Here is a 19,609-nt window from a genome sequence, read left to right on the forward strand (position 1 = left end):
AGAAATTTGCTATACGAGTTCAGTGGTAAAACAAATTAAACTCGCATCTCGAGGTTCCAGTGTATATGGAAAATACGGAAGGAATTCCGCATAGCAATGCTATCAAGCAGAAAAATATTACTGCCTCAAAGTGCGCTTTTTATTCAATTTTGCACTGACAGCGGCACTATTGTGTTTTCAGAATGCGTTTTGAAAGTATTGTTTTCTTACTGTCGGCAATTTCTATATTTAGTTTGGAAATTAGGGGAAAGTTGATCTATATATCAAAATGTTTTCTGAGAGTGAATTTTTAAAAGCCTTTCGATATGAAATTTTAGAAAATATGCGAAAAAAATGACATGCTTTTAATTAAATGTTCTAAAATCTAAAAAATTATTTTTTTCTTAATCATATTATTCGGTACTTATGTATTATCTCAACCACCTTAGTAGAAATCGCCAAAGTTTCAGAATACAATAAGCTGTTATAACCACGGGCGTAACAACTATTCAGGCAACCAATGCGTATGACAAATATTCAGTTTCCAAAGTAGCCATTTTCGTATGCTCTCTTTTTATTGTATTCCAAGTTCCAATGGCTTTTGTAAAAAATTTATAATTGCTTTTTGTCTTAAATTCGATTTAAAAATTTTTGCTTGTAGGATTTTTCTATAAGAAACAAAAGCGAGGTGAAATTTTTGTAGCAATATGTTATTTTGCCCCCGAATCGCTAAAGGAACAATAACAATGCTTCGAATTCTTTTTCAAAGTGATCGCTACGAAATTTCTGTCACAACAACAACAAAAACTCTTTTGTAACTAGGTTCACTGACTTTCTTTTGGAATAAATAGTGAAAACGTAGAATATGTATGTAATAAATTTTTTACAGTAATATTTCGTTTTTTTTTTTTTATATATATATAAAATTCGCCAAACTGCGCCAAGGTGGTTGCTGTAATACGTAAATATCTATTATTCTTTGTCATATTTGACTAAAATTTAAATCGCAGAACCACTCTAAACACGACAGATTTGTAAATCAAATGTGTCGAAGAGGTATTTAAGAAAACAATGTAATTACGCCCCCCTCCCTAATCGATATCCTTGGAAATAAGATCCCCCTCTTTTTATTGCTACATTCTTCTCCTACAAATTACTAGGGTGTTCTAAATGGGTATCTTGTTGAAATTACAGAAGGCGAGAAAGAAGTTTAATTATCATACCACAGAAAATAATTACATTGTTTAAATACTAAATAAACCGTATAGGTAATTATCGTATACAAACCATAACTTCCCCTAATTATAATAGCTATGACTTCTAATACCTAGCAGATTTTAATTTAGGCTTGCATCCACTGTAGTGATTGATCTCTGGTATGCCTGAAACCATGTAGGCAACAATGTCTGTGGGGCACAATTCATGATGCTATTATTTCAAGAATATTCTGACAAAGGTGGAGGGGGGGATTTTTCAAACAAGCAATAGCCAAATTAAAAAAAAAAATTAATGAAATTAAAAAAATAATAAACATAACAGAAGAGGAATTCAATCAAACTTCCACTTCAGTTCCACTTCATCGGGGGGGGGGGGAGGGGGGAGGAACATTGAAATCAATCCTTGCTTTTCTGTATCTAGAATTAGCCGATGAACCATTTCAATGTATTGTAATTATAAAAGTTCACCTCAAAATTCTGGCCCTTCCCCAAAGCAAGGGTAAAAACAAAGTAAATTCTAATTAAAATCTTCAACCTTAAATAAAGAGAATTATATTTTATTTAAAGAATTGAAAACGTAAGTGAAAAAATAAAAGTCTTCGGTGGAAAATTTAAATCAAAATTTTTACCTTTAAACATATAGCATATAAGCCAAAGAATTAATGCGCGAAAATACTAGGCATGTTTATATTTTCTTTTAAAAAATTGTTTTATACATTACATATATATATAATAATAATTTATAATAAGAAAACTTTCCATATACCATCTCCAAGGAAGAGAATTTCAATTTAAAACCACCAAAGAAAAACAAATGTCTGTGTTTTAATTAGAATTTTAAATTAGTATTTTCAAGACCTCCTAAGCTTTAAAAACAAATTCTGCTAAGGAAAATCTTTAACCGCAAAAATACCAAAATCAAATGTAATTTTTTTAAAGAATTGAGAAAGTACCTATAGCTCGCAGATTAAACGACTTCTCAAGGAGATAAACCAGTCTACCATGAATTAACAACAACTAAATTAAGAGAGAGTGTTTCATCTTACTTTCCAGGCACACCAGCGGCCGAGCGGTAACGTCGCTGAACACTGGTAGTTCGGTCCGTGGTTCGAATCCCGCGAACGGGCATGGCCCCATGCTCAACGTGTATACGAGCCAATTTCCCTTAGAAAGTCCTCCACGGAGGCATCCCTCCCTCAAGGCATATAGCTCTCGAGTGCTTTGCCGTAATCTAATAAAACAAACAAATATATTACTTTCCAAGTAAGCGTCAATTGTTTTGCTAGATCCAAATCATGAATTACTATTAATACTCAATCAAAATAAAGGCTTAATTCCATTTAAGCCGAAAGAATCCTTTTAAACAAAATAAATAGTAAATAATCTTTAAAATTAAAGTTGCTCATCAAGAATACAACTAAACGAGATGCTTACTTTAGAAGATATATTCCCAATACTCTCATTTTCAAACTCAAATACAAAAGTAAAATCAAAAGTATACATTTTAGGACATTAAAAAGTAATTCAAAATTATAAGAAGATAAATAAAAAAAAGAAAGAATCCTTAAAATTAAAGTTTAAAACAAACATATATATATTTAAAAAAAAATTCAATGTAAGATTTTTGAAAAAGCGATATAACTCGATAATTTATTTTCGAAATTCCAAAAAACTTTTGTTTAGAATATATTTTGTTTTATCCAGTGGCGTAATGGTGTTTTATGGAATGATAGAAATATTTTGTTTTATCCAATGGTGTAAAGATAAATGTCTGCCATGATTAGTTTGACCATTAAATAACGATGTGTGCGAAGAACTCAAAATTAAATTTTTTTAAAAAATAAATTTTTTTTTTAATATAGAATTTTGAAGAAAACAAAAAGGATGTGGGTTTAAAATTCACGAGAGCTAAATATCCCAATAAAGATGCGCACAAGTAAGCAGTGTACCGGCCCTTCTTATCAGAACATTCTGTCAAAATGTAAAAATTCTCGAGGATTCTTTAAACATATTTCTGAGAACGTGTCTAATAATCTTCCACCAATATTAATGTAGACTAGCTTTTTAAAAAGGATTATAATTTAATTCTTTTAAATGAATTTAAATCTGCACTGCTTAGATTCAGATTCATAAGAATCGTGAGAATGTCCATGACAAGACTGAAAACTCATTAATCAAAACAAGCTTTCAGTCCTTTGAAAAAGAATCCTTATTAAAGAGACATCTACTTCAAAAAAAATTCTGAACTCTTATCTGAACATAATCAGCAATGGAGATCTTAAGATTAATCTGCAGAGGGTGTAGGCACTTAGAAATAATTTGCATGTTCTTTGTCCAAAACCCACCCAACCAACGGTAACAGCCAATGGGAGCTGCTCTCTCCTGTGTTCCCTGCCGAAGAATGGTGGAGTGTATCTTTTTCGCGCTATCATTGGATCGCTTCCGAAGAGTTTTGCTTTTGTTTCTACTTTGTTTATCTCTGAAGAATCTTGAATGTAGAAATAGAGTAAAGTGGCCCGATGGGCGATAAAGTTTACCTCGAGATAAAAAGCAAAGGAACAATTTTGATCTGTATCTTAATCAGTTTGAGCGCTGCGGTACGGTAGGTTTTTATTTTTATTTTGTTTTATACGACATTTTTTATTGTAAAATTCATTCTGAAATCTCCTTGGATATCGATTCGCGATTATTATCATGACAGCGCTTGTTTCTTAACTGAGGAATAATGTAGTGATAATTCGAATCTTTCTTTCACACACGCAAAAGTTTCATTTTAAAAATACAATGATAACAATCATTAAAGATTCTGAGATGTTTACAAGATTAAATTGATGATGCCAAAGTTTCTTAAGCGCCTAGAATCTTGCTCATGATAAATCTATTGATTGAGTGTTTCTATTCCTCAAAAAGTATAAATACTACCAATATAAAATTTTCGCAAGTCATGCTTATTATTTATTTAAAAAATTGTCAAATTAAAATGTTTCTCACCTAGGTCAGAGTTTTCAACTTAACCTGGCATACTTTGTTGTTTTCGTTGATAAATTCAAAATCTCATGTTAAAAATTTCAAACTGTTATGCAAGTAGTTATTGAGAAAACAAGGAATATTAATAATTTAAAAATACATATTCTGACAAAATCAGCTCCAAAATTTATTTTTTTAACATAAACAATGTTACTAATATATCAATGTATGATAAATTTACACATTGCCGGTGCCCATTTCTTCACATTATGTGAAGTTTTATTTGTCATCGTCATAAATTATTGTGCCAAATTTTTATTTATTTATTTATTTGTCATGAACTCTGAAAATTTCTCAGTCGATAATGCTTTTCTTTCCCTCTGCGCCCCTCTTGTTTTGCAAGCGATGTAACATCTAGACGTATTTCAGATTTCTCTAAAGTATAATATTTTATTGGACTATACCATAAAACTGTACCATAGATACTGGCTTGAGCGTATTCAACACAATCTCTGTCTTGGAACTGAATCATTAAGATTGAGTTTTCCCAGAAACTGATTTTTGTGGAGGCTCTAAGATGAGACAAGTTTTTTAATGTAGTTTCAAAGCAATGCTGTGTCTACACATTTGTTAGTTGCGTTATGCTGCTCTGCTAAATTGCTTAAATCACAATGGATTCTATGTCATGTAGCTGATTATGTGCAGGGAAAGCCAAAGCAATAAGCGAAGTTTCAAGAACTTCCCTTTCCCGGTCACACAATCAAGCACTTTAGAGGGATTTTTGCCATTTTTGTGCTGATTGCGTACATTGAAATACTCAAGGGCTATCTGCCTAGGGAAGAACTTTTGGTGGGAAATTTGTTTGTTGTTATTTTACACATGGCGGAAATCACAAAAACGTGTGTGCACAAGGGCATGAACCTAGGTTGAAAAACCAGCAATCGCTAGTTTTATCCACTGGGGACACTTGTGAGTAAATCTCAAAAGAAACCTTTTTAAGAATTTTAGATAAAAACTGATCACTAGCAGCTCCGCTTAGGTTCAAGGGCTAGCTAATGGGTCTTTTCGTAGTTTTTCTCATTTGGAGTATTAATACGAGTATATATTCCCTTAAGCATACAGTCCTGGTACACTTTCCCTCATTCAGCCAAAGAGGAAATAACATCTAGAATTTTGAGTTAATCTTTGGATTATGGTAACTTGGCGATTTTTTGGCGAAAATTTGGCGACCAACCCTGCTACAGCAACCTGCTAGTTTTTGTTTGAATGACATTTTGTTTTCACAAAGTAAAAGCATGTTTTTTTTTTTTTTTTTTTTTTTTTTTTTTTAACTCAACATTTTTTTCCAACAATCTGCTAGCCGAATTACGCTTATGCTAGAACTTTTATGGAACAAAAGTGCTTAATCATGACGAAGATTAGGTGCGAAATTGGAAGAAAGTGCAGAATCGCAAACTGCTTGCCGCGTTTTTAAGAATTGCACATACATGGTAACCATGTGCACGTCGACCTATTTTCACTTAAAAAAAATCCCAGAATTGCACAAAAATGGCATTGCACACACTCTTGACTTTATCCATGTACACTGCTAAAGTCCTAGCTAGTAACCTTTATCGCCTTACCAAAATGTCGCCAAACTACCTGTTACCATATTTCAAAGATTAGCCGAATTTTGTTATTGGAGGGAGAAAGAATGTTATATGAGTATGAGCTATATGGAGTTGTAAGTCTTCTTCATTTATGTATTTACTTCAACTTTAAAAGTTTGGACAGTGTTCATAATTTGATTTGTTATTAGTTGACACACATACAGAAATAATAATAATAAAAAAATTTGAAAGCATTCAGATTTTACATTACGCCCAAAGGAGCGTTTTTTTTTAACGTTTTGCGTGTTACCTTTATGTATTAAACATCATGCTCTTTGCCTTAAACCGTAAAACTCAATTCAACAGCAGTATCGCAAAATAATTTAAAAATTTTCCGATACACAATCTCACGCGCCGGAGATAATTCCCCACCCCCTCCGTACTGTGTTGTCATTGCTCGCTTTGAAATTTTTGAGTTTGTTAATAAAAACTTCGTTAAAGTGTTACAAAATATGAAGTCGATAGTAAAACAAATTCCAAATTAGGGCTTCCAGATGCCCATATTCGGTGCAGGATTACGTTATTCACAATTTGATGGCTCTAGGTACCGTTGTTTTATCACAATGCGAGAAACATAAATACATGCTGATAGCTTCATTATTTAATTTCTTCAAATGTAACACAGGGCGTTAATATTTGGAAGCAGCAATATGAAAAGTGAAGCGGACATTTAAACCTTCCAACGCAAAATGCCAAAATGAAATTAATAGTCCTTCTGGGCTAACGCACTTTGGGCTGGGGGGGGAATAAATAAAAATTGTGCCAGCTACCCTCTGCGCCATTTGTACTTCTGCCACTGTATTTTATCCTTGTTGGTATACCTTCCTTCTTCACAGCTTTCTTTCAAACTAACTTTATCTATTCAATTGGAGTACAAATTAACTTTTATTCGGAAAAAGTCCTTGGTACCAAAACTCTTCAGGCTTCTTAATAAATTCGCTTGCTAATTCTCTCTTTTCTGAGTTAACATAATTTATGAATGGCTTTCTTATACAGTTAGTCACAAAAGTCTGCGTACAGACTAAATTTTAAATTAAAAAAACACTTAAAGCATAGAAAAATGTATTTTAATCATTGCATTTTTTTCTTCTATTAGCTAAAATTGTAAGCTTAAATAAAAAGTAAATAATATCAGTGTAATACTTTTTACATTTTTTTCCAAAATATATTTTGTCAGAAAAACTCAGAAATTCCCTCCAATAAGTCTGCGTACACTTTCAAAAAAAAAGTAAAATATATGTTTTTACATTACTTATATACTTTGTAGGATATCCTTTATTCTTCAAAACAGCTTGCAGACGTCTGGGCATTGACTGAACTAGTTCTTCAGTGTCATCCGACGTAAGTAGTATAAAAATGGGCGTTCTGCATCAGGTGGATCAGTGGATCAGGGGGCGTGGTCAATGACATCACAGAGGGCGGGGCCAAAGGCAACGTCATCACACTAGGAGGCGTGGTTTCGATTGGAGTTGAGTTGTTGGTAGACTGCTGGTTGAGTTGTAGACCTCCTGCTTTTCATTTAAAGTTAGTTTTTTTATATTGGCAACGGGAAATATTTTCTGCATCTTAATTTTGATGATATAGCGATGCTGCCCTCTCTTGACGAAAAAGTGAATTATATGTTTTAGAAATATACTTTTTAAGTCTGGTGTTAAAATTATTCAATGCGCGACTCTGAAAACAATGTAAAAGAAACAAATATAAAAAAGACTTTCCTTTAATGATAGTTCATCATGTCATGAAAATGAAATTACAAGATAATTTGTTTTTATTACTCAATTTTATTCTGATACTTTTATCCTTTCTAGTTTTAAATGAAACTTTAACTTATTTCTTAGGTTTTCTGTTCATAATAACATATTCATTTACTGTCATATTTTTTTAATATTTAACACGTTTCTAATTTGTAATATTTATTTAATTTCCACATACTATTTTTTTTTCATACCTTTCATAAATTTCAGCATACCCTGATTTTTAACTTATATGTTATATTTCACAAACGTTCCCGCACATGCTGTTTATTTGTTACATTACTTAATTTTAGATGCAATTTAACACTTTTTTTAACGTTATAATGTTCAATATATTCTGAATTTTAACTTCATTTACTTTTTTTAAACCACTCTAGTATTCTATACACACTTTAACTTAGTGGTATGAAATTGTATTTAAAAAGAAACGTTTATTTTTCGTGATCTTAGTTCTTTTACTAAATTTTCTACAGAATTTCTAATTTCTTTCACGTGTTTAACAATATCTTCCTTACATTACCGAATATTTTTTAAAAAAACTTAAGTCTATAACTGTTAATTGCTTTTCTTACGTTCATGATTTCCCTTCTGTGTTTATATTTCTTAATTCTAGCTTAACTTATTTATTATAATGTTTTTATTTCTGTCTCATCACTCGTAATTCCAACATTTTATCCCTTTTTATTCATTTTAACGATATGGATTGTTTTCATTTACTCCATATTCAAATATTTCCTTACAATTTTTATAATACTTGTTTTATTCCTCGATCATAATAGATCATCTACAGGTTTTACTCAGAAATTTCCATTCACAACTTTACAGTTTAATACCATTTATATCTAAATGTATTTCTTTCTTATATAGTTTTATGGTCTTCAAAGTTTCTAACATCATATTTAGTTTTAAATCCCGATTACCTTTAAGTGTGTTGATAATTTTCATTTCTAATTTTACAACCACGTTCAGTGTTTCATCCACACATACCAAAATATTTCTTACATTTTCTGATATTTAGTCTATGTCATATTTCAGTACTTCAAATGAATTTACACTGCTCACACTATTATTTTTTCATGTTTTAGAGACACTAACTATACTAATTTTACTATTTTTCCTGCACTAATTGCATCTATGTCAGCACTCATGCTAAACTAGAACTAGCAATTGTTTTGCATCACATGCATAAAGAAATTCTTAAAACCAACTTTTTCAATATCGTACTCAAATTACTGTTTTCCAGATGGGAATTACCAGTATTCTTTGGTTTTACTCTGTTACATCTTTTTAAATTTTAACATCTTACTTTTAATTCTAACATACATCTTTTAAACAGTTTTTTCTTTTAATGATAGCCTTACCTTATTTGTTCAAATTAATTCTTTCATTCACCTTCTTTACTACCTTTCAGTACCTTCATAATTCACTATGCAAACGCAATGTCTTTCACTGACATTCTGTTTAATAATACCACAAGTTTCCTTAATTGACAAAAAGCGAATTATTTCTCATTTCAAAATAGAACTACTATATTTTTGCACAAACATTACCTTTATCCATTCAAGCCACCCCTTAACCTGTAACTGACGTAGCGATAGGAAAGGAGATTCTTATCATATGCTCTTTCGACATTTGAGGTTTCTAGAACTTATTTGACAAGTATATCAATACCATCAGAAAATATACTTAACACTTTTACCCAGTTTAAAGGCAACATACTATTATAAAAATGGTTTTAGTTAAATTTATAACACAAATAAACGCATTTTGTGCTAAATAGGCATAAACATTCAGATTCAGAATATTTCTTTTTAATTCGATGTAAGACTTGAATTTCATTCATGATACGGATTGTCTCTTGATTTTCTTTTTGTTTACCTTACACTAATAGAAAATTTTTATTTTGCAAGTTCAGCTTTTAATGAAATAGAAATAAAAACTACGATACACCTGCTGTTTTTAAGAAAAGGAACTTTGATATATTTCTGGAAATGTTAATGCTTTTAGAGTTTTCTTTCAATAACGTTGATTTTCATTACTTTACTAACTTCAATAATTCTCTTATTAGCTAATATGAATGAAAGAAGATTGTCAAAAATGTGACACAGTATAATTCTTACGAACATATGTACCTTTACCAGCATACAGATATTACCGATTGAAATGAAGAAAGATACAGATATTTTACTCCAATCTACATTAAATTTAAAAAAAAATATTTAAACTTTCATACATTCCAAAGAATAAACGAAAACTCAATAGATATTGTCATGTTTGCATATATGAGATAAAAGTTTTATGAATGGTATCTAAAGTAATGCTTAGAACTTCATAAAAGCGAACATTCACTATGTTAATACACATATCATCAGTTATTTACATTAATCAATGTAATATTAATCATTACATGTACTATATGCATATATATTTAAAGTTTAATTGTCTTACAATTGAATAATTAACTATTGAGAGAAAGAGGTTCATATCTTACACTATTTAATTCACATGGAACAAATTTTTCCATCAACCACATTGAACCACGTTTATTAAATTCGCCAAAGCTCTTTTATTTCTGCATTTTCACACTCACGACACATTTTAAATGTAACTATTGATTACCATTTCGAACACCGATATCATAACTCAGTGTAAAACTACATCATAATTTTTCCCTACTAACTACAATTTTATATATTCAAGAAGTACATCTAAGACATGATCATTTTCTATGTTCTAGCAAATCGATTCAATTGCGAACATACTATTAAGACTTGCGATTTTAGAAGACTTGCATGTATTAACGATGTCAACGTTTCTTCGTTTTTGTAAGATTCGTATCAAACCATGTCGCATTCGAATGTGGTGTAAGAGATCACTTTTTCTTTTAAACACTTGTAAACAATGGATGCAATTTATAAGAAGAGAAGTATCATGCTGTTTCAAAACATCATCTTCAGCATATTTCTGTTTCTTTTGACACCAGCAAAATTAAAAAAAAAAAAAAAAAAAAAAAAAAAAAAAAAAGGTTCGTGAGATTTTCTTCAAATTCTGTTTTACTTGAAAAAAATGTCCGAACATTCAATACGATGTAAAGATTCATATTGTTTTAAATTCTTATGCTCACTAAATATTTTTTATCACGATTTACTCTTAAAAGTAACTTTATAAGTTTTCATATCCTTTTTACATGAAAAGAACTTGTGATTATTCACTACAAAATTCTAAGACGAGAAGCTTCGCGACTTTTCAAACTACAAACTTAAATTTCTTAGGACATACACTACATCTGATGTTTCTTTCATGAGATTTCAAATATCTCTTCAGATTACTCGTATTCAAGAAACCTTACAAATATATCACATAAGTTCAGCGAATAATCGCTTCATAAACTCTTAAATTTTCAACACGAGTGAATCACTTGAAGCATATACTGCACTGTAAACATACAATACTTAAAAAAATTGTTATAAAAAATAAAAATACATTCATTTCACCAAGAAGCTTTTCTATTTAAATACATTTATTTCCAAAGAACAAGTTTCTGTATTATACATAAAATATACTTAGAATTTTCTTTCATTAGTTAATATCAAATTAACAACAATATCCATTTACTGATATTTGATATACATGTTTGCTTTAAAATTAAAATTAAAATTTCAATATATTTCTATTAAAAAAAAACATAATGAAAAAAAAAAAAAAATACTCATAACATCAACCAAAGACAGAAATTTAAATAGAATAGCTGTACTTATATTAGTGCATTTTTATAATCTTCATAACATTTCGATTCAAAAAACCTATTACAAAATAAATGAAACATTTTTTTCTGCCTTAAAGAATCTCTTATATTTTTAAAATTAATACATAAAAATGTATCTTCACCAATATATTTAATTCTGTCCTCAACACTTATTATAATGCAATCATGTCTTGTTTGTGAAGGATGATTTACAATGCAACCTTCGCATTTATATAGCTTTTTTATCACTGAATTTAATTCAATTTTGATAGAGTTTATGAGTTCTTTAAAAAGTTCATCATCATCACTTACCATATCCGAACAATTGTTTTTACATTTGATTTGCAACGGTAAAATAATTTCAAAAATACTTTTATATAAAGTATTAGATACATCAGGAATAATTTCTTTCAATTTTTTTAAAATATCACAGTTTACTTTTAGGTATGTAGGTTTTAGTTTAAAAGAATTTTCATCTTGTTTAAAAACTTGTTGAAAAATACACTCACCTTCTTTGTTGAAAACTACCAACTCATTATTGCAAATGATGCTGGCACTCGTATAGACCAGATTAAATTCATATATTTTTGAGGAAAATTCTTGCCATGTTGCAAGAGTTATAACAACACCATGATAACATGATAACGTGAAGTCTACAGCGCTTATCAAGGATCTTCCTTCACTTCTGTATGTATTGTCAAACTTGGAATAGCAACAACAACCTTAAGATAATACATTCTTTCGCGTATGATTATCAGAGTTTTAGAAATTTTCCATTACTCTATCATGATAAGTGGATGATGCTTTTAAGATTCTCCTTATGCATATATGTAATATCGAGGTTCAGAATAACAACATTAGGACACTATAACTCTTTCCCACTATCCTATCATGATTATTTTTACACATATGACGCCGGAAAGACTGGCTTCACAAACAAGACATGACAAGAATGTATTACGATAAGTGTTGATGAAATCATTTCGTTAATGTATGTTTTAGATAATTTTTGCTATTTAAGAATGCTACGTATTTCTATATCATTCAGAATTGTCGTTAGATTCAAAAGCGAATATGAGGAATATATGTGATACAGAGTTAAATGTGGAATTATACGAAGAATTTTATTCACGAAATGAAGCTGATATTTTGCTAGATGAACTATCAAATTATGATTTTAAAAATATTAGTTTTGAAATTAATGGGACTCAGTATGTTCCACGAAGAAAAGTACTCGGTTTTGGTGATGAAGGACTTAGTTACGAATTCTCTGGAACGAGCATTTGTGCAGAACCATGGACTCAAACTCTTCTAAATGTAAAAGATTATGTTGAAACGATAACTGGCAAAAAATATAATTTTGCTTTATTGAACTATTATCCTGACGGAGTGGCGAAAATTTCAACGCATAAAGACAATGAAACTTGTCTCGAACCTGAAAGTGATATACCTATCATCAGTTTAGGTGCAAAACGTCAAATAGTATTTACCAGGCGAAATTTCACATCTCGAAGCGTGGACTTAACTCATGGAACTCTCCTTGTAATGAAACCCCCAACGAACCAATTTTGGATGCATGGAATACCCTCTCAACCTGACGTTAAAGATCCTAGAATTAGTTTAGGTGCCGAAACATAAAAATTTCGAAAATCAAAAAACGACGCTTGGAAGATAATGAGGATGAACTTCCAGAGGATGACTGGTTTGCCCACTATATGAAATCTGTTCCTGAAAATATCTTCATGCCGAATAATCGAGAACAGAAAAAAGAAAGTTCGAAGTTGATTGCACAGTGGACTCTTGGTTGGGGATATTTTGTGTCCATAAATCAGTTTAAAAACAGAATGAACATTCATCTACGTGAATGTGTGGAACAAAATAAAATATTATACCCTACTACACGCGGTGTTGTTATAACTCTTGCAACATGGCAAGAATTTTCCTCAAAAATATATGAATTTAATCTGGTCTATACGAGTGCCAGCATCATTTGCAATAATGAGTTGGTAGTTTTCAACAAAGAAGGTGAGTGTATTTTTCAACAAGTTTTTAAACAAGATGAAAATTCTTTTAAACTAAAACCTACATACCTAAAAGTAAACTGTGATATTTTAAAAAAATTGAAAGAAATTATTCCTGATGTATCTAATACTTTATATAAAAGTATTTTTGAAATTATTTTACCGTTGCAAATCAAATGTAAAAACAATTGTTCGGATATGGTAAGTGATGATGATGAACTTTTTAAAGAACTCATAAACTCTATCAAAATTGAATTAAATTCAGTGATAAAAAAGCTATATAAATGCGAAGGTTGCATTGTAAATCATCCTTCACAAACAAGACATGATTGCATTATAATAAGTGTTGAGGACAGAATTAAATATATTGGTGAAGATACATTTTTATGTATTAATTTTAAAAATATAAGAGATTCTTTAAGGCAGAAAAAAATGTTTCATTTATTTTGTAATAGGTTTTTTGAATCGAAATGTTATGAAGATTATAAAAATGCACTAGTACAGCTATTCTATTTAAATTTCTGTCTTTGGTTGATGTTATGAGTATTTTTTTTTTTTTTTTCATTATGTTTTTTTTAATAGAAATATATTGAAATTTTAATTTTAATTTTAAAGCAAACATGTATATCAAATATCAGTAAATGGATATTGTTGTTAATTTGATATTAACTAATGAAAGAAAATTCTAAGTATATTTTATGTATAATACAGAAACTTGTTCTTTGGAAATAAATGTATTTAAATAGAAAAGCTTCTTGGTGAAATGAATGTATTTTTATTTTTTATAACAATTTTTTTAAGTATTGTATGTTTACAGTGCAGTATATGCTTCAAGTGATTCACTCGTGTTGAAAATTTAAGAGTTTATGAAGCGATTATTCGCTGAACTTATGTGATATATTTGTAAGGTTTCTTGAATACGAGTAATCTGAAGAGATATTTGAAATCTCATGAAAGAAACATCAGATGTAGTGTATGTCCTAAGAAATTTAAGTTTGTAGTTTGAAAAGTCGCGAAGCTTCTCGTCTTAGAATTTTGTAGTGAATAATCACAAGTTCTTTTCATGTAAAAAGGATATGAAAACTTATAAAGTTACTTTTAAGAGTAAATCGTGATAAAAAATATTTAGTGAGCATAAGAATTTAAAACAATATGAATCTTTACATCGTATTGAATGTTCGGACATTTTTTTCAAGTAAAACAGAATTTGAAGAAAATCTCACGAACCTTTTTTTTTTTTTTTTTTTTTTTTTTTTTTTTTTTTTTTTTTAATTTTGCTGGTGTCAAAAGAAACAGAAATATGCTGAAGATGATGTTTTGAAACAGCATGATACTTCTCTTCTTATAAATTGCATCCATTGTTTACAAGTGTTTAAAAGAAAAAGTGATCTCTTACACCACATTCGAATGCGACATGGTTTGATACGAATCTTACAAAAACGAAGAAACGTTGACATCGTTAATACATGCAAGTCTTCTAAAATCGCAAGTCTTAATAGTATGTTCGCAATTGAATCGATTTGCTAGAACATAGAAAATGATCATGTCTTAGATGTACTTCTTGAATATATAAAATTGTAGTTAGTAGGGAAAAATTATGATGTAGTTTTACACTGAGTTATGATATCGGTGTTCGAAATGGTAATCAATAGTTACATTTAAAATGTGTCGTGAGTGTGAAAATGCAGAAATAAAAGAGCTTTGGCGAATTTAATAAACGTGGTTCAATGTGGTTGATGGAAAAATTTGTTCCATGTGAATTAAATAGTGTAAGATATGAACCTCTTTCTCTCAATAGTTAATTATTCAATTGTAAGACAATTAAACTTTAAATATATATGCATATAGTACATGTAATGATTAATATTACATTGATTAATGTAAATAACTGATGATATGTGTATTAACATAGTGAATGTTCGCTTTTATGAAGTTCTAAGCATTACTTTAGATACCATTCATAAAACTTTTATCTCATATATGCAAACATGACAATATCTATTGAGTTTTCGTTTATTCTTTGGAATGTATGAAAGTTTAAATATTTTTTTTTAAATTTAATGTAGATTGGAGTAAAATATCTGTATCTTTCTTCATTTCAATCGGTAATATCTGTATGCTGGTAAAGGTACATATGTTCGTAAGAATTATACTGTGTCACATTTTTGACAATCTTCTTTCATTCATATTAGCTAATAAGAGAATTATTGAAGTTAGTAAAGTAATGAAAATCAACGTTATTGAAAGAAAACTCTAAAAGCATTAACATTTCCAGAAATATATCAAAGTTCCTTTTCTTAAAAACAGCAGGTGTATCGTAGTTTTTATTTCTATTTCATTAAAAGCTGAACTTGCAAAATAAAAATTTTCTATTAGTGTAAGGTAAACAAAAAGAAAATCAAGAGACAATCCGTATCATGAATGAAATTCAAGTCTTACATCGAATTAAAAAGAAATATTCTGAATCTGAATGTTTATGCCTATTTAGCACAAAATGCGTTTATTTGTGTTATAAATTTAACTAAAACCATTTTTATAATAGTATGTTGCCTTTAAACTGGGTAAAAGTGTTAAGTATATTTTCTGATGGTATTGATATACTTGTCAAATAAGTTCTAGAAACCTCAAATGTCGAAAGAGCATATGATAAGAATCTCCTTTCCTATCGCTACGTCAGTTACAGGTTAAGGGGTGGCTTGAATGGATAAAGGTAATGTTTGTGCAAAAATATAGTAGTTCTATTTTGAAATGAGAAATAATTCGCTTTTTGTCAATTAAGGAAACTTGTGGTATTATTAAACAGAATGTCAGTGAAAGACATTGCGTTTGCATAGTGAATTATGAAGGTACTGAAAGGTAGTAAAGAAGGTGAATGAAAGAATTAATTTGAACAAATAAGGTAAGGCTATCATTAAAAGAAAAAACTGTTTAAAAGATGTATGTTAGAATTAAAAGTAAGATGTTAAAATTTAAAAAGATGTAACAGAGTAAAACCAAAGAATACTGGTAATTCCCATCTGGAAAACAGTAATTTGAGTACGATATTGAAAAAGTTGGTTTTAAGAATTTCTTTATGCATGTGATGCAAAACAATTGCTAGTTTAGCATGAGTGCTGACATAGATGCAATTAGTGCAGGAAAAATAGTAAAATTAGTATAGTTAGTGTCTCTAAAACATGAAAAAATAATAGTGTGAGCAGTGTAAATTCATTTGAAGTACTGAAATATGACATAGACTAAATATCAGAAAATGTAAGAAATATTTTGGTATGTGTGGATGAAACACTGAACGTGGTTGTAAAATTAGAAATGAAAATTATCAACACACTTAAAGGTAATCGGGATTTAAAACTAAATATGATGTTAGAAACTTTGAAGACCATAAAACTATATAAGAAAGAAATACATTTAGATATAAATGGTATTAAACTGTAAAGTTGTGAATGGAAATTTCTGAGTAAAACCTGTAGATGATCTATTATGATCGAGGAATAAAACAAGTATTATAAAAATTGTAAGGAAATATTTGAATATGGAGTAAATGAAAACAATCCATATCGTTAAAATGAATAAAAAGGGATAAAATGTTGGAATTACGAGTGATGAGACAGAAATAAAAACATTATAATAAATAAGTTAAGCTAGAATTAAGAAATATAAACACAGAAGGGAAATCATGAACGTAAGAAAAGCAATTAACAGTTATAGACTTAAGTTTTTTTAAAAAATATTCGGTAATGTAAGGAAGATATTGTTAAACACGTGAAAGAAATTAGAAATTCTGTAGAAAATTTAGTAAAAGAACTAAGATCACGAAAAATAAACGTTTCTTTTTAAATACAATTTCATACCACTAAGTTAAAGTGTGTATAGAATACTAGAGTGGTTTAAAAAAAGTAAATGAAGTTAAAATTCAGAATATATTGAACATTATAACGTTAAAAAAAGTGTTAAATTGCATCTAAAATTAAGTAATGTAACAAATAAACAGCATGTGCGGGAACGTTTGTGAAATATAACATATAAGTTAAAAATCAGGGTATGCTGAAATTTATGAAAGGTATGAAAAAAAAATAGTATGTGGAAATTAAATAAATATTACAAATTAGAAACGTGTTAAATATTAAAAAAATATGACAGTAAATGAATATGTTATTATGAACAGAAAACCTAAGAAATAAGTTAAAGTTTCATTTAAAACTAGAAAGGATAAAAGTATCAGAATAAAATTGAGTAATAAAAACAAATTATCTTGTAATTTCATTTTCATGACATGATGAACTATCATTAAAGGAAAGTCTTTTTTATATTTGTTTCTTTTACATTGTTTTCAGAGTCGCGCATTGAATAATTTTAACACCAGACTTAAAAAGTATATTTCTAAAACATATAATTCACTTTTTCGTCAAGAGAGGGCAGCATCGCTATATCATCAAAATTAAGATGCAGAAAATATTTCCCGTTGCCAATATAAAAAAACTAACTTTAAATGAAAAGCAGGAGGTCTACAACTCAACCAGCAGTCTACCAACAACTCAACTCCAATCGAAACCACGCCTCCTAGTGTGATGACGTTGCCTTTGGCCCCGCCCTCTGTGATGTCATTGACCACGCCCCATGATCCACTGATCCACCTGATGCAGAACGCCCATTTTTATACTACTGACGTAAATTTCGCCCATTCTTCCTGCAATTTACTAATTAGCTTATTTCGCGACGTAATATTGTGTTTTCGAATTCGTTTTTCCAATTTTGCCAACAAATGTTCGATTGGATTGAGGTCTGGTGACTGTGGAGGAGTACGTAACTGTCTTGGAGTGTGATAGAGGAGATATTCCTTCACAGTTTTAGCTGTATGTTTCGGGTCGTTGTCTTGTTGGAAAATAAAGGTATTAGAAAGGTTTAAATTTCGGGCACTGTCTCGTAGATTTTTCTTCAGAATATCCAGATAAACATACTTATCCATGACTTTATCAATAATGTGAAAATTTCCAACTCCTTACCCCCATACTATCACACCGCCAACTCCATGTTTGACATACACCCCCATACCATCACACCGCCAACTCCATGTTTGACAGTTGGATTTAAATTTCTCAGATTCAGTTCTGTTCCTGGTTTTCTCCATACCATAGGGTGGCCATTAACTTTAAATATTGTAAATTTACTTTCATCTGACCAAATTACATTGTTCTAGAAGTCCTGCGAAGAGTTTAAATATGTTTTGGCAAAAGCAATTCTTTTCTTTCCATTTGTCTCGGAAATGTATGGCTTAGACCTAGGTTTGCGTCCATGATAATCGGACTTTCGCAGCACGTTTTGTACAGTTTCAGGAGAAATTTCCTTGTTGCTAGTTAAAAAAATGTCTTTTGCAATGCTTGCAGCAGAAAGTTTAGGATTTTGTTTAATTCGTAAAAGAATTTTTCTTTCTTCTCTCTACGTTAGCTTCTTCGGTCTCCCACATCTTGGTTTTACAGCAAGACTACCAGTGTCAAGATAGTTTTGAATAACTCTTTGCACACTAGAAAATGATTTTCCAATGGTTTTACCAATATAACGAAGAGTTTTACCTTCATCTCTCAATTTGATAATTAGTTGTCTCGTAACTAAAAGAATTTCTTTGTTGGTTGTCATTTTCGTCAAAGAAAATAGAAATAGCAACTTCTAATCAACGTGAAATTTGCTTCGGAAGTCAATGACCTTGAATGTGTAACCTTCTTTGCATTTTCAAGTTTGAAGTTTAAAAGTTAGATAGGAAATCCCCCGCCTCCTTCGCGTCGTACGCAAACTTTATTGGCTTTGATTTCTGTCCACTTATCTTTTAAAAATTAGTGTGCATAAATTATTAGATATGAAAATATTACAGTTAAATAATTTCAAAGTCTCTTATTGAAACTAAATATTAAAAAAATAAAACTTGAAAACTACCCTTTTCGCACCTTAAAATTTGGATTAGAATTCTTAATGTACGCTTTTCTTAATGTACGCAGACTTTCTTGACTAACTGTAACTATTTTACAGCATGATATCCAGACATTTTATTTATTTTATCAAATTTCTAATTTTCCTAGGATGAATATTTTTTTCGGTAGCTTCTCAAAGCTCTGATGCAATAAAAAGATTACCAAAGGATATAGTTCAGGTTGTTTCAAAATGAATCGTTAGTCTCTTAGTCCTCGATTTTCTCTCAGGACGATACTTATTTTTTATAGTTCAAATTTTTTAAACTTATTTAGAACATATTGACCAGCAACAAGTTTTATTAACCATGCAATTC

General features: G+C 29.8%; 1 protein-coding gene across 1 annotated transcript in view; it reads left to right on the forward strand.

The window, feature by feature from the left end:
• The first annotated feature begins 3,700 nt into the window (after positions 1-3,700).
• Positions 3,701-19,609, forward strand: part of LOC118195991 (GATA-binding factor 2-like) — a 126,029-nt gene continuing 110,120 nt past the window's right edge. The window contains exon 1 of the mRNA XM_085821784.1: positions 3,701-3,798. The gene's annotated coding sequence lies outside the window, so the exon portion shown is untranslated. The remainder of the gene's footprint in view (positions 3,799-19,609) is intronic.

Source organism: Stegodyphus dumicola, chromosome 8 (assembly GCF_044657685.1).
Source record: "Stegodyphus dumicola isolate Sdum_Otavi_A_Nest chromosome 8, ASM4465768v1".
Taxonomy (NCBI): domain Eukaryota; kingdom Metazoa; phylum Arthropoda; class Arachnida; order Araneae; family Eresidae; genus Stegodyphus; species Stegodyphus dumicola.